The 17,205-nt window shown below is 39.1% G+C and overlaps 1 protein-coding gene across 1 annotated transcript in view; it reads right to left on the bottom strand.

Moving 5' to 3' along the window:
- brp (ELKS/RAB6-interacting/CAST family member bruchpilot) overlaps positions 1 to 17,205 on the bottom strand; it is a 127,297-nt gene that overhangs the window by 30,828 nt on the left and 79,264 nt on the right. The gene's annotated exons all lie outside the window — the stretch shown is intronic.

Raw genomic sequence — 17,205 nt, 5'->3', positions numbered from 1 at the left:
GTATAAATATCGAGCTTTGCATTCGATCGGTTTGCTTCGAAAAGATCTCTGAAATTCTTTGGAGGTGATTTTTGCGCGTCTAAAATAACACGCCATTTGTTGATTGAAGTACAATTATGGTTCAGAACAATGAAAATCAAGCGACATGGGCCCCAGGCCACTGTCAGCTAACTACACTCGTGTGCAAAATTAAGAGAATTAGCACATTATGTCGAATTTCTGAAAAACTAGTGGACAGATTTCAATGAAATTCGGTACGAATACACAGTTATATATAACAAAGAAAGAGATGTACCATACAAAATTCACATAGTACGCACGCATGATTGTCAGTAAAGCTCATAGTTGCAGGAATGTCTAAAATCCACGTTGCGAGATCGACCCGAAAATGATTCTAATATGGGCCCCCCCTCCCTCCCTCCCCTCCCCCCCTCCCTCCCTCCCTCCCCTCCCTCCCTCTCACAGTCAGACAGGTCGCACAGCGCGACGTCATACTGGACACGAGGCAGTCGAGAAGTCCCTGTGGTAATCGGTCCCACTCTTGCAGCAACGCAGTTTTCAGTTCTGGAATTGTCCTCGGGCATTTTGTCTGAACTTCACGGTTCTAGTAATAATGTATGAATTGTTGTACGTGTGCAAATTCCCCTCCTCTCCACAAAATTTATGAAATGCTAAACGGCCCTGAAATTGTTAAGGCACTCTTGGCCGCCACGCTATTATTTTCGCACCGGTTCGTGTGTGTACAAGGATATTTATCAGGTAAAACAAATAATGGGTCTCGACATTTGCGCTATAATTTTAACAATAAATTATATGTGAACCAAATTAATGGAGTGATAATTTATAGCAATGTTTCTTACCTTTTTTCACCCGTGGCCCCCTTTGGACCGTATTTTTTTACTCGTGGCACCCATTTTTTTATACATTGAACATTGAAGGACCGGACACGCCCCGCTTCCCATCTCAGACAGACTTCGAAGCTTTCCCGGGGGATGGGTGTATCCGGAAGATTATGTGAAAACAACAAACAACGATATACATATATATAATAAAGAATCTGGAGCAAAAATTGTGATCTAGCTTCATCCACAGATAACCTTGTTTTATACAGAGTCCCCCCCCCCCATAAAAGAGTGAAACCCTTCTTATTATTGAATTGATTTTTCGAACAAATTTACTGACGAAAGTTTTCATTAGTAAGGTCGACCCCTGATTCAGTGAGCGTCGTCGTGGGGGGTTCTAAGCAGTGCCGTGTCACCTCTATGGGCCCTCACGCAAAAAGACGTTCTGGAGAGAGAGAGCTTGCTCTCGCAAATCATGGTGCCAGATCTCATGTCATGTATGACCCCACCCCCCCTCCCGACTAACATTAGGGCCATACTTGGATTGGTGCATGTTTTAAGTAAGAAGGCCCTGGTTCAAAGCAAGGAGGTCGTTTTAGCAGCGTCGAGGGGAGGTGGGGCCTTACCTTCCTGGGAATACCCATGTACAAATTTTTAAACTTATTCTAGAAAAAAATAGTGTCAAATTTCATTACCATGGATAACTCCTAAGCACTCGATGCCTCCGGTCTGTATCTTAGTGGGCGAATGTGTTAAGACGACCCTGGCTCTATGGGCAGTTATGCTTCGTCCCGAAAGCAGTCGAACTTTTTCCCACCATACTTCACTTAAAGCTGTATATCTGTATTTTTTTTTTTTCACAGCACTTTGTGCCCCCCCCCTAACAGCCCGTCATGGTTCACCCTCCTCAACGTGATTTTAACCCGTGCCGTCCCCCCCCCCCCTGCAGTACCTCAAAACCGCGTGGACCATGTGGCCCCAGGTTCAGAAAGACTTCAAACGCTTGGGGGGAGGGGGCACGATGATGATTCTGCGGGGGGGGGGGGGTGATATCTCAATTCATATATACATATGCATTACATAAGTAGGCTCAGTCATTGACGCTGGGAGGGGAATGCCTCCCCCATAATTTCAGAATCGGTGAAAATTCAGAATAAGGGAAAGACATACTTCTAGAGAGAGAACTAATTAAAAGTGAGAATTTTTTCTAGAATTGATGGAAGTTCAGAATTCCAGAATTGTTGAAAATTTGATGAAATAATTCCAGAATTATTTCTTTATAGATGAAAATGTGTGCAGATTTCCAGAATTGATCAAAATTCAGAATTTATGAAAGAAATTTTCGTTACACCGTAAATGCGGGGCCCCCCCAAAACGCGGGACCCGGTGCGACCGCATCAGTCGCAGGAAGGGGCGGATCTAGAGCCGCTGCTGGGAGGAGTGATTTTACCCAAGGTTTCTAGAATATATTTTACCCCAATCGCTAAAAATAATTAGTCCCAACATTGGAGATCACGCGTCCCGCTCTTTGTCCCGTATTTTCCGTGACAGTCCCGTTTTTCTGAAAATTGTGTCAGTTTTTTAGTCGAAGTTTCCTAGCTCAATTTGTTGTTACAATATTATCATATAGAAGTTCCGAAAATTTCATGAATTATCGCATTTCGCTTGGGGTGGGGTGGGGGGTGGGTTGATCGGGTTGATCAACCCCCCCCCCCCCCATAGATCCGCACCTGCAGTAAATGCAGTTCTGCACCCATGAGATCTATGGAATAATTGCAACTACATATATGTATTTATTCATAAATGAACCACCTCAGGAAAATTTTCAAAAAGGCAATTTTCGAAGGACATAATTTTAATTGTGATTGCAAAATTTATTATTTGTGTAATTTATTAAAATATTATTTTTCATAAATTTGATTTTTTTTTTTTTTTTTCTAAATAAATCCGAAAAAATTAGTTGTATACTAATATTTCTACGAATTGTTAGAGCTGTTCTTGAGGTGGTTAGAGATTTTCTTTCTATTCGACAGATGGCAGCACGAACGCCGTCAAGAAAAAATTACGTGAAGTAAAATTCGATTTAAATTTCTAAATTTACACAGAAAAGCAGTAAAAGTCGGGAAACCTTTTTGATATGAAACAAAATTTATTGTGATGTTGTATTTTACTTACCGTAAATTTAATTTCAATTTTAAAATAAGGACGATGGTTTCTCGTATCGAAACGTATAAGGGGTCATTCTAGTATTACGTCAACATCGATGGGGGGGGGGGGGGGTGGTGTTTTCGATTTGCTTACTTTTGATGACAAGGGGGGAGGGGAGGGTTTGGATGATGTTTATGTCATCAACCACGAACCACCATTTATGAAGACATGAAATATTCTTAATGACATCTTATTCGGTGCGTCGAAAAAGGGAAAAGAACCCTTCGACATGGGCGGAGATACGGGGGGGGGGCACCCCCAGCGTCAAAGGTGGAGTCGACTGATCTAATGTATATATGTAAATGTGAATTGACATCATCATCATTGTGCCCCCCCCCCCAGCAATAATGGCCTTGCCTCTCAGACTTCCAAGTCTATCTCCGCCTATGCCTTTCGATAGTTATTTGGGCACCTGAAACCTATTGATAAGTCACCTACAGAGCCACTTTAATGATCTCTAAATGTTTCACGGATCCTTCAAGTGCTCTGCAAATGTTTCCGAACCGCTTAAGTGCTCTGGAACTGTGCCACGCATCACTTAAGTAATCTGGGAATGTGCCGTGGGTAATTTGAGCAATGTAGAACCACACTGTGGGCCACTTAAGTGATCTAAAACTGCGCCACATGTCACTCAAGGTATCTCTAAATGTACCACGGATCGTTTAAGTGTTCTGTAACTGTGTCGCGGGTTACTTAAGTGATCTTTGAATGTGATATTTGAGGCCAACTTCAGTGATCTGAAAATGTGCCACGGGCCACTTGAATGCTCTGGAATTATACCACGGGTCATTTAAGTGATTTTTAAATGTGCCGCTTAGTTCATTTTTACAAAATTAAGTTGGTGGGGGGGCGAGCCACATCAGATAACCGACAGGGCCGCAATTGGTATGTGGGTCAAGGGTTTACCATATATAGCTTAAAGGGTGGGTCACAATGAATTTCTGAAAGAGAAATTTCGAGCTCTTACCCTTCAAATAGCATTGAAATTAACAGAAATCTATTATAATAATAACATATAAAGGTATTTTTTTTCGAAATTTTAATTTTTTTTAATATTTTTTTTCGTCTGGGGGAGGGAGGCTCACGAGCCCCATATGCCCCATCTCCCGTGTACGTTTCTGATCCCACCAATATGCGTTAGGAGGTAGGGGGCAACGATGACGAAATTTTGCTGACAAGGGGAGAGGGTGGTCAGAGTTTTGCTTACTTTTGCTGACGGGGGGGGGGGTCAAAAATGGCTAAAAAATTGCTTACGTAATACATGAACGGCCCCTAAAACATAAATTGCTCAATTGCGGTGCCGTATTTACGCATGGGCACAGCCCGGGGGCCTCAAAAAATGAGAGATCTGGTTGAAATTTTCGAGAATTTACCAGTTGGGGAATCGCAAAAATCACTTGGCCCGGGGCCCATGATGGTCTTGAAACTGCCCTGCTGAATTGCGCAGAATTTACAAGATCCTATTTACGGGAGTGGCAGTGGCGGCTCGTGACCATCGAGTGTTCTGGGGGGGGGGGATTGGGGAGCCAAAACAAAATTTCATCCCAAGATACCAGTAGTGAATTTTCGCAAATATGATTTTTGCAATTTTTTTATTCTAATTAATTAGATAATCTGTGTATTGAAGTTTTGTTTTCAATACGTCTGTTCAGATAGAAAGAAATTCACGCTCAACCTTGGCTGAATTGCATATAATGTACAATTTTTTTTCGCATATGCAAAGGTTTTTAAATAAATTTCAATTAAAATTCTTACGACTATGTTCAGGGCCGCAACTAGAAGTTTGTTCACCCGGGGCAAGTGCGCATTTTGGCGCCCCCTCGTAATGTTGAAGGAGAGGTTTGGGAATAAAATTTTCGCCCCTCCCTGGTCCAGCGCCCGGGGCACGAGACCCGCCTGCTCCTCCCCTCCCCCAGTTGCGGCCCTGACTATGTTTTGTACATGCAAAAAATGGAACAGCCCCTTGAATGAATTTTTAGAAAACACTAAACATGAACTTTTTTCAATTACGAAAAATTTAATTGCCAAAATAGTTGCACATGATGAGAGTATGACAGATGATGAGCATGAAAGAGAGACCAAAAGAGTGGTCTAGACTCTAGAGAGTGTGCAAGCATGGCAGAGACCTAGAGTGTGAGGGGCCAGATCATTGAACGACGTAAAGGGTGGAAAACATGGCAGAGAAAGTGTTCAAGCATGTGAATAAATAAAAGACTCAGGTCGGTACCGCACTCTATTATAGTTAGATGAAAGATCTTTTACAAGAGGTAAAAAAACACAAACAATAATCCTATTGGTTCTCGAATTGCTTTCAACTTCTGTAAAAGATCTTTTATCAAACTTTTATAGTGATATGCCGGATTCTTTGAGACAGACGCATTTTCCGGGGTATTCGATAAGCAGACCCTGGGCCAGGGTAGCAAATTTGAGCAATGAGTGCTCAAGAAAGTTCACTAGAATGGAAGAAAGGCGGCTGAACCATAAATCCTCCTCGGAGAATGTACATACAAAAAAGTGAGATTTAAATGGTTGTTGTATACGTACACATATGAATGCACAGATTTTATTCGCCGCATAATCGTTTTATTGGTAATTAAACCTCATAATAGTTCCGTGGTACACTCACGTTGAAAACGCATGAGTTCCAATAACATTTAAACATCAAATTTTACGACATCCAATGGATTCGTCGGTTTTACAGCAAAACTGCTCGTAAAACGCGACTATTAAAATTTGAAAAAAAAGATTCTCCAAATGATTTCGGATTCTTATTTTTTGGTGCCAGATTCGGTTCTGAAGTCAAGTAAAAAAAAAGGACAAGCCCTTTCCAGGTATTTATTGATCCAAAAAACCAAAAGGGGGACTTTTCCAATTTCGTTAGAATCTGAGTGGGTTTTTCCTGTTTCAGTACTTCATGTATTGCTCATTGTACCGTGCACGATGATTCAGCGAAATGATTTACAACTCTCACCTCTTCTCATCGTCATGGTAAACTCCATAGAAATCGATTGAGAAATGACATCTTGGTTTTTGTTTCGACTGTAAACTTCTTGAAATGTCTGCGATTGGTCACTCTGAAACTTTTTGCCATTCTAAAGAATTGAAGCCTCCGGAAGGATAGTTATTTATTTAAATCCCATTCTATTGAAACAAGCATCAACGATTGATGGAGTATGGCACATGTTTCTCAGCGGCGTTTTCCCGAAATCCGTATGTGTGTGAGGCGTTCATCCAGTAAATAGTTGTTCTTCTTAATCATTGATCGATCATGACAATGCTGCAGCTCAACTTACATCAAGAAACGATTGAGTTTCTTTATTGTTGCAATTCGGTGTTGCATCCACCCCAGGGATCAGACTTGGCCCTGTGTAGGCTGACCATATTTCTTCGAGAAAAATTTAGGATATATGAATTGCAAATACGGGAAAATACGAAACCATGCCAGTTATTGCCAAAAAAAGTGAACAAAGTTGCCAACTATTGCTAAATTCAATGAAAATCGCTAATGGAAGGAAATGGAGCACTACGGCAAATTGCAATGGGTTTAGTATCCCGATTTACGAAATAAATCGTTCAAGCACGACAGATATGTGAGATGAATATTCTTAATAAAAGTCTCAATTGTCAAAATTTATTTCATGAGTTTGGAAGCTTGACTTGAAATCTTTGATTTCAAAAAGGAATGGAAATTTAAGTTGGCTTTATGGAAAATATGTAAAAAAACGAGACATACTTACAAAAATGTCGGCATGACCAAAATTACGTGAAAATACGGGAATATTCCTGTAAATACGCGGTGTATGGTCAGCTTAGCAATGATGGGTTCCCCTCTTTGTCACCGAAACCGAGGGTTATACAGTAAACCTGTATACGCCGGATCTTCAAGAGGCACACACTTTTGTGTACATGTGCATACCACTCTGGTTATGGAAACGGTAAGGAAGGCTCAATTCTGTGATTGAATGGGTGTCTGGAATCCATAGTTACATTTTCTCCGAAACAGTTTTTTTTATAGAGGAAATTAAAATGTGATGAGGCAAACTTTGTTGTAATGGTTAGTGTCCAAAGTTGAAAAGTGGAAGAAGGGCGTATGTGATTTCCGCAGTGATTACGACCTCGAAAGGAGATGCCTTTAGTTTTTTGGCGTTTTGTGTGAAATTGAAAAATTGTATCATATGCCCTTTCGCCAGGCGCCCATTCAGTTCCTGGTTTTTGCGGACAAAAATCGGTACCGAACAAAATAATATGAAAAAAACCACAAAAATCCACCAATATTTTTGTGGTTCTCGAAATTTACAGACTGTCCTGAAGAAAATAGAAAGGAAAGCAGGGTCGTCGTGTCTCGAGTGGTGTAGAGTAGATGATAGCATGCTTGACCGGTTTGCAAGAGCGCCCGGGTTCGAGTCCCGGTAGCGACAAGATGACTTTTCTTCCCGAATTCAGCTCGGCGTAATATCCAGAAAATATGTTTCCTTGTCCAATTATTAATTAATATTGTTATCGATAATATAAATTCACAAATAAATCGAAGGGATTGAGGAAATGTTTTCATTGGTATACCAATAAGACGTGAAAAGAATCCAGCCTATCAGAATCGAGTATAAAATACTTCCACGCGTGATTGGCTAACTCAGAGGAAATTCTAACGTGAGGCACACCGGCTTTTACTGAAAAAAAAACGTTTCGATAACGAACTCCGTAGATTAGGGTTGGAATATTGTCGAAAACGGTTAGAAATACGTATACGATGACGAAAACCGTCGAGATAGAATGCTTTCGGCCGGGTAGAAGGATCACAATATGAAGGAGAGAGAAAGAGAGAGAGACCACGATTTCTCGGACGTGATCATTTTTCCTTATCCGCTCTTGCTATCTGGAAGAATTGTTTGGACGTGCTACCTCGTATCGATTTTTTTAGTGTTGAGCGCGGGGGTTTGTTTCACCATCGGTTCGACTGTATGTAGTGTGCATCCCCGCTTACTATATACCTCCACCCTTCATGAAAAGAAAGGCTACCACACAGCATATAATCCTAGACACGCGCGTGTAGGAACTGAACGGGGTTGGAGCGTGCGTGCATTTTTCATAAGCTTAAACGCCTGGATTTTCGGCTTTTTTTAGACCTTGCGTACGCATGCGTGATGACCTCATGACTTGGGAAATATTATAAAAGAGATAAAAATCGTATGAGATATTTTCCGGGTTATCTCTGGTTCTTTTATCCTATAAATACTTATTCGTTATATTTGTATTGTCAGCGTTTCGTTCTTTTTTATTTTATGTGTTGCTTGTACAATTCGGTAAAAATGGCGGAATTCAAATTCCAATCGGCAAGTTAGGATAGGCTAAAGCCCTGTCAGCTTCCCTCTTGTAGCAGCTATTGATAGCGACGCGTTCTTAGCAATAACGTTGCCGTTCGCGAAAATAATCATTGAATAACTGCAAATGTGCAAAGCTTAAAAGTTGAGTTCACTGCATCGTTACAGGCCGTAACTAGAAACAAAAATTTACTCTGTCACTGGGTAAGAACTCATTTTTTGCACCTTTACTTTGAACGAGCAAAGAGAGAATTTGGTGTTCCTTCTATTCCGGCACTTAGAACACCAGACCTGCCTGTGCAACTTCAAGTTGCAGACCTAGCGGATAGTTTTGGTTGGTTAAATAGGTGCAGTTTTACCGTAAGTTCTCAAAATATGGCGGCAATTCTGACACTATTCATGATGTAATTCATTAGTAGATAAGTGGATAGTACGTATTTTAAATGTGAGAAGTGTGTTATCCTATAGCGAAGTTTTCGTCTGAGAGCAGTTGAGAGCAGGGAACATTGTTTGACTTGTTTGGCGGTGACCGTATCTCTATGTTCTCTGGCTTCGAGAGATGTGTTAAGAATTGAGTGCTGGTTTAGCTTTGGACTAAGTAAGAATTGCTGGGTGCTACGAGATAAATAGTTTTTGAAGTACTATGTTTCGATGCTGATGGCCAAAATTTCCGGCACACCTTTATCCTCGGGAGGGGGGGAGGGGAGGGTTGAGATTTTGCATCATAGTGTGATTGCCCTCAAAGTGTGAGTGGTCTAAGAAGAAGCGAAATATGTGCATTGTTAAATTTACAGTGTAACCCTTACTGTCGTAGAATGTTGAGATCGATATGAAAATGTATCTTATCATGTAGGAAACAAAACACGAGTAATATACAGCGCGTACAGTATAAATGTGATAACCATAAGTGTGTCCTCTATTCTAGCAGGGATGCTAGGCGGGAGGACACGAATGGTTTCATAATAACCATTACATGTAGATTTTATTTCACATATACATTATATACTCATTTTTTATAAATATAACCAGCCAGAGCGAGTCAACCAAAACAACAAGACCGAAGCTAATACTTAGCTAAGTCTCTCTCCAGACAATCACCCATTTAAACAAATCCCACATTGCTCACCAGAATAGGTTTAGAGCGAGACGACTCGGCCTGGTCAAATATGTATATGAATATATGTATGTGTATCTATCTCTCTTTCCTCTATTTAAGTTCTTCATGCATTTCCTGTCCATTCATGTTGTTCATGTTGCTCACCGAATAAGGTGCTAAGCGAGATGGACTCGCTCCGATGGATATTTTATATTATGCAATAAGATTCTTTTTTTGTTTGTTGGTGGTATCCTATGTACAGGGTGTTTCATAAAGAATCATAACTATTCAGCTTTTAATCCGTTTTGATCGAATAATGTATAGGAGTTAAACCTCGAGTTTCACGTAGTTGCCGACAGGTAGCGCTAACGCTCTTCCTTCGGCCGCCACTTCAATGTTTGTCAAGATAGCGACTGCACAACATAAATCGTTTTGTGTTCTAAGCTTCGCGAAGTGCGAGTCCGTAACAACTGTCCATTTTGCCTTTCGTCGACAATACCCTGGTGTTGAACTTCCTACCGCTCAGAGCATTAGGCGATGGTATAAACAATTCTGAGACACGGGTTGTCAGTGTAAAGGGAAATCCCTTGGCCGTCCCCGCATGTCAGACGAAAATGTGGAGCGTATCCGACAGAAATTCGCGCGTAGTCAACAGAAATCCACTCGCAGCGGATGCAAACATGCTGGCAAAAGTTTGGGACGAATTTGACTACCGTATATAAACATATGCCGTGCATCCCAAGGTGGACATATTGAGCACCTTTAATTTGGTTTGTAAAAAAACTTATGATTAGCCATGTACTATAAAATTAATCTTAAGTTCAATATTCTTCGTAATATACGCATTTCAAATCAGTTGAGTCTTTTTGGAACACCCTGTATATAATATGACACGTGTAAGATGAGATGAGATGGTACACCCTGTATATAATATGACACGTGTAAGATGAGATGGTACGGGCCCCCTCTAAGTTTCTTCTAAAATATGCCTTCATTCTAATATACGCACATTCTCATCCTTCTTAACGAAACCCCGGAACTTTTCTCCAACTTCCAACTCCATCTCGTCAGTAATCACCAAACAAAAAATGTTAATCGTGACATTACCCAATTGTCCGGGAAAAACATGTCGTAAAAATTTTTGTATGTTTTTTTTAAATATTTTTGACTCAAAATGTTCCGGACTCTGCCACGAAGCTGCTCTGGCAGAGATCTCGGCGATTTGATAAGTCCAGTGGCAAAAATCTGGCGTTCATTCAGCACGTACAGTATATAGTTTCTCGACTATCTATATTCCGCACCATCCGTCCTAGTTCAATAATAATAATTCTCTGCGATAAAGTTGTGAGGGATAATTTACTTTGCCAAGGAATCCAAATGTTACCAATTCGTGTTTTAATCATTTATCAATGAACAGTAAAATAACTTTTAATAATGTTTGTAAGAACTATAAATCTACATTAACATTTTGTTTTTATTTTAAAAGTTTACGTATTCATACTGTACAGTTCACGTGATTTTATATTCTCTGGAATTGAGTTAATTACCTAATTTGTCTTAAAAAATGCGTACAACATTCTTTGACTTCCTTTTCCTGGAATAAATGTTTAAAACGTACAATACCACAGTCATACGCAGGAGAAGGGAGGGATTAGAGCCGAGATTATGGTGTACTTTCGCAGTAAAAACAGGAACACAGAGAAAAAATAAAAACACCCCAAAAAAGTTTTGCTTAAGCTATTATACGGTACAGTACATAACAAATATTCATAAAGTACCGGCCTGATCATTTTTGGCTCACCACGAACATTTTCTGCACGCGAGGGCTAATTTGACCGGGACCTACAATTTATTGCCGAATCCGAACGGGAGTCTTGTTCCTTCATACTCATCGAGAGGTTGCTGCGCTAACCCCTCGATGGGGGAATCCCTGAGGTAGCAATCTTTTTCTGTGGTCATATCGCCGTTTCTGTTGTCCCCTGTGTCAGGAAAGTTTTTTTCTGACAAAGACGAACTGGGTATCGAACTCGTGACATCTCTAAACATCCTTTGGCGTTTCAGGCGAGTATCTTATCAACCTGGGCTACCGCGCCCAGTACCGGCCTCTACTCAGAGGTTAGAAAATATGAATAAGAGCGGATTTTTTGGTAAAGGGTGCTTTTTTAATGGTTGGGGTAGGAAGTGAGAATTTATGAACTCTGGCTTATCTCCGGATTTTTTTGTTACCCGGCTTTCCCTTCCGGCACATTAGACCGGGTAGTCCGTAGTCTGGATGTGCTGTCTCTCAGCTCCAAATTGATGTTAGAAACGAGTGTCATCGTGTATTCGGCTTTTCAACAGGGCCAGGAAACGAATCAGAGCGATTTTCATAGCGCTACCTTTGAAGGAATATAAAATATTATTTTATGTCTATATTAAATGAATTTTTTTCTCGATGAGGTTGAATTATAACGATTAAAAATATTTGTGTAGATAAATTTAAAAAAATAAATTGTGATTGAACAATAAGAAAACTTCATTTTACTTTAAAGAAATGTTTTATATAAATGATAGTAAAAAAGTGTAAGCATCAACCCAAGCTAAGTTTGCTTATAAAAGGTTGTTACCGTCAACATGACCATTTCTTAACTTAATCTTCCTTATAGAAGTACAATGATGGGAAAAGATGAGGGGTATATAAGCTCGGTGATACTTCATTGAATAACTGGATATACGTACATTTACGTTGAGGTTACTGTTGCACATAACTTTTCTAAAATCGAACAACACCAGCTTTGAAAGGATTAGTGTTATCGTTTCTAATTATTATTACGACCAATGTTCGAAGGCTGACGAACTGTCTGTCCAAAGTAAAGTAGTTAAACTTTTCATATAAGCCAAACTTTTGACAAAGGCTTGACGTGTGTTTTATGGTAAATGTGATAAATCCCCTTATTATATGCATAATAACCTACCATTTTGGTAAGCTTGATATATTTTGCGAATTTATCAAATTTACAGGTTTTTTTCTATACAACTTCCAGCTCATATTGGTAAATATAATAAATCGTCGATTATAATAACTTCAATTGACCCGAAATTCTGTTCAAACTTCAGTCTAGGATGATGGATTCAATCCGATATGTTGATTATGTTTACGAATGTTGATAAATGTGAGGAAAACTAACATTGCAATGCTGATAATAATTCATACGTTTTTATCCTTACGGCAATTATTTTCATTTAATTTAATTTTTATGGCAAAAATATGTGCAGTGCATCCATCACGTGCGGAAGAAACTGATAAGTATGGTTCGGAAAGAAAATTCACATTCCTCTGTGGGGAATCGAACCACTAATCTCTCGCTGTCCGGGAGAGTGTGCTAAACCATTAAACTACAGAGGAGAGACATTTTCATTCCTTAGAGCATATGTATGAATGCTGAACGGGACTGTACATGGATAGCCTCCTATCTCAGCTAGTAGCTCTTACGACATTGACCCCCAGATGGCGACATATAGAGAGAAACGATGTCACTCTCCGCTGTTCATACGAAGTACGAAAGAACACTCACCCGGACAGTGAGAGATTGGTGGTTCGAATCCCCACAGAGGAATTTGAATTTTCTTTCCGAACTACATCTCGATCTCCGCTTGGTTATCCAGGCTTTCGTACTTCGTATAATACCTATATGCCGGTAGGCTTCATCCATTGCGTTATATGTCGTGTGCAGAGTCAATTTTTTTAGTTGTATACTTATCTGCTGCTTGTCTTTATCAAGATTTTTACCATTCTTCAATTCACCGTTCTCATTTGTGAAAATTTTAGTCTTTTTTTTTTTATAAATGCCCTTACACTTAGGCGTTCAAAAAATTTCAAGCCCATTAACTTACTCCACAAAACTTGCGCGAATGGGTAATTTGATCATTTGAAATTGTCGATTAGTCCCATAATTTTCTTAGACCAGTGTGTACCGGAAAGAACTCGGAAACAAAAGTCAAGCCAACACCGTACCATAACAAGTTAGAACTTCATTTTCCAAACTGAAAGAAGATTACATGAACCCGGCACATATCTTGCAAAACAATCGCACATGCAAAAAAGGTAATCTAGTTTATGCAAGAAAATATTGACTTTTAAGGCAACGCTCGTTTTTATGAATCCGCAAGGACTTGAATAATTAGTTCGCAAATGAGAAAGACGTTTAAAGGAATGGTATAGCCTACTGTGCTTGGGACTAGAAATTGGCTCGCAAAAACGGGCAGTTTGGAAATTGGAGGATCGTAAAATCGAGCGTCGACTAATAATATGGCGCTAGCACTGAGCAAAATTACGACCAACTTTTGCTTTTGAAACTGCAAATTAACGATATTTTACGAAAAAGTTATTTTTTTTTAGTCAAAATTCCCACATATCGCATTTATTTCGTAAATACGAAATTGACGTATGCATAATCACCGGTAAAAGAGAAAAATTTATCAGACTTAAAGATACGGAAAAAGTAATCATGAGTAATAACCCGTAATTACATATATTTACCGGTCACATCACATTAACATATTGTTTTCAGGCCCTTTAAAGGAATTTTATCTCATTGAGAAAGCTATCTCCGACGTCTTATTACCAAGCTAGAAGGGACCTCTTGACGGACGACGATCCATCATGTTGCTCATTCGGCTCCACGCTGTCCGTAGATGGCCACGTGGCGTGTTTTAAATACAGCCTTCTACGCACGCTCCCCGGAAATTAGTCGCAAATGACCACTAGTCTGACCATCCGTGGCCGGATCAAAATGTTTGCTACAACCTCAAAATTATTATCAAATGACCCCTTTACCATGAAAGCTGGGGTGGTTTTTTTTTTAAAGTCTCGTACGCGAGCGACTACATTTCTTCGCTGTCACCAAAATGGTTGTTAAGCATCTGACGAGAAACGAGCGACTATTTGTTTAGTGTCTGAATTAGTCGTTTTCCAAGAAAATTTGTCGTTGGTCGCGTTGTTGCAGGCAAAACGGAACGGAAACGTTGGACAGTGAAATATTCGACTTGGATCCAAGCCAAAAACTGAAATATTTCGATCGAGGTAATTAAGAACGGAGATTATAGCATGGAAAAATTCGTCGCTCTCCATGCGATTTTTTTTTTTTGATGAACATTGGTGAAAAATTCTGATAAATTTTCGATGAATTTGGAAGTGAGATATTTGAAGTTCCGATGTGTTTCTTCAGGAATTACGATAAATTAATTTTTTTGATAGATCTACGTCGATTTTTATAGATCTCTGAGATAAATTTAGGAAAATTTTTTTTATTTATTTTTGATTAATTTAGTTTCTTTTTCCTTGATGGATTTCGATTTGTTTTTAACAATTTATTTATGGTATAGAATTTTTGATGGTTTTTGGTTGATTCTTGATGCCTTTTAGTTGATTTTTCTCGATGAATTTTAGTCAATTTTTCTTGATGAATTTTAGTCAATTTTTATCGATGAATTTTAGTCAGTTTTTCTCGATAAATAACAGATTTTAATGAATTATAATTAATTTTTAATGCATTCTAGTTGTTTTTCTCAGTGATAATTTTGGTAAATTTCTATAGGAGTTGATTTCTCTATTATTCGAATTAAATTATGCGTGAACTTTCTAAAGAAACTGAAATTTTGATAATTTTTTAAATCTATTATATTTTTTATGTATAAAATGTAGTTATTTATTCGTTATATCATTTTTCCTTTACGAAATTTTTTTTTAATTTTTTGGATTTACTTTGATTAAAACTTTTAAAAGTTTAATTTTTTTAAAATGTAAATAATTTTAAAATTTGGTATTTTCTAAAGTTGCGATTATTATGTGAGTTCTTTCTTTTTCATCCTTAAAGTATTTTTCAAATTTTGTTCATAATTTTTTAATATAAATTTTGAATAGTTTGATTTAAATTTCAAACAAATTTTTAATGTAAATTTTGAAAAAAATTTTAATGCAAATTTAGAATAATCTTTCAAAAAATAAATAAATTGAGAAAATAATTTGCGGGCCACCAATAAATGAATAAATGGTAGAAATAATTTACTGGTGCGCGAAAACTAAATAAATGACAGAAATAATTTGTGGCCTGGGAAGAATTTAATAAATTGGAGAAATTATTTGCGGGCCGGCAAAAATAAATAAATTGGGAAAATAATTTGCGGGTCGCTAAAAATGAATATAATTCGCAGACATGCTGACGGCCAAGATAGAAATAAAACCCAATATAGAGACGGTATAATACAGGCATCTCCAACCCGTTGCTCGCGAGCACCATGGTGCTCCCTGAAGTGCACAGATTACTCGATGCTCGTGTAGAATTTCTTTCTCGCGAGCACTTGATCGACGTTCAATCAATCAAACGCCTTGGAGCAACTGCGTTCAAGGATTGAAATCATCGCCTTTTCATGCATTCATATGCCAAACTTGTCATAAGGGTGCTCTTCTTTTGATGATGGGTACAGGCAGTGCTCGCGACTGGAAAAAAGGTTGAAGACCTCTGGTGTAACATTTAATGAATCTATCTAAAATAATAGCTATATAGAGTGGTCGGAATGTTTCGCGAACCGGCAGAAAATTCTCACATACCGGCACCAGTCAGCGGACCAGTACCGTCATGGGCGAACCCGGGCATGGTTCCTCCAGAGAAGAGGGGGCCCTACAAACAGTGGCGGCATTTCATCAGTCGTTAAAATTAAAGCTAATTAATCGCCAGGACCATTTAACTGACTCCCGGACTTGTAAAAAAAAAAAAAATACTTTCATGCACTCACATTTACACATACATTACTCCCTTGTCTTTCTCTTCACACGGTGCTCCCATGGGCCCCGGCCCTTACGCCCGCTAATGGCTCGAAATAGAGCCAGTCACGGTCTTTAAACATCTGATTCTGGTCTGGTCAGAGAAGAGGGGGCCTCTCAAAAATGAGGTCTGGTTGGAATTTTCGAGAGTAAGCATGTAAACTCGCCTAGTAGGACGTCAGAAAAAATCACTTGGCCCGGGGGCCCATGCTGCTCCTAAGACGGCCCTGCAGCTGACCAGCTGTTGAAGGGAGGACACTGGGGGTGTGGGTCTATTCTCTATTGAAGTTTTATGATGTACATTTTTATCGTACAATCTTTGGGGCAAGCCGAGGTAACGCGCCGAATTTTATTCGTGACACATGAAATATCACAGCGAATGGAAGACGATTTGTGTGTTGGCCGAACATTCCGCTGGAGTCACGGGGAAAATAATAATAATAATAATAATATTAAAGGAGAAAAAATGTTCTGTGTGAAACGGAAGCGAAAATTTGTGGAACTTTGCCAAAATTCGCACCAAATATCCATAAGAAACGGAAATTCGTGACGAATGTTACGCTCGCTGTTCATATAGAAATCAATATTTTCAGCTACTATTTTGTTATTACTATTATTATTGACCGATTCAACAGCGTTGGCGGAAGGAAAGTTGAAAACGTGCCTTTTTATGGCAAGAATTCCGTGTCTGAAATGTCACGGTACTATCTTGTAATTTCGTTATCGGCGATGTTCGTTTTGCAAGAAGCCAATAATGCCGATTATTTCGGTCCGGGATCGAGCTGTAATCACCTCATACACACTAGAATTTGTTTGTTCAAGGTATGATGTGGATCATGTTAACATGTTTCGAATGGGAGGGGGAGGTTGCGCAATGTTTTTAGTCCGCGGGCTAGATATGTAGTATTTTTGGCACTCGGTTTTCTTAACATTTTGTGT

This window comes from Pholcus phalangioides, unplaced genomic scaffold, assembly GCF_987345545.1.
Source record: "Pholcus phalangioides strain wild (caught in Gottingen) unplaced genomic scaffold, Ppha-v1.0 ptg000008l_1, whole genome shotgun sequence".
Lineage (NCBI taxonomy): Eukaryota > Metazoa > Arthropoda > Arachnida > Araneae > Pholcidae > Pholcus > Pholcus phalangioides.
Note: the sequence above shows the minus strand (reverse complement) of the source record. Positions and strands in the feature narration are given on the sequence as shown.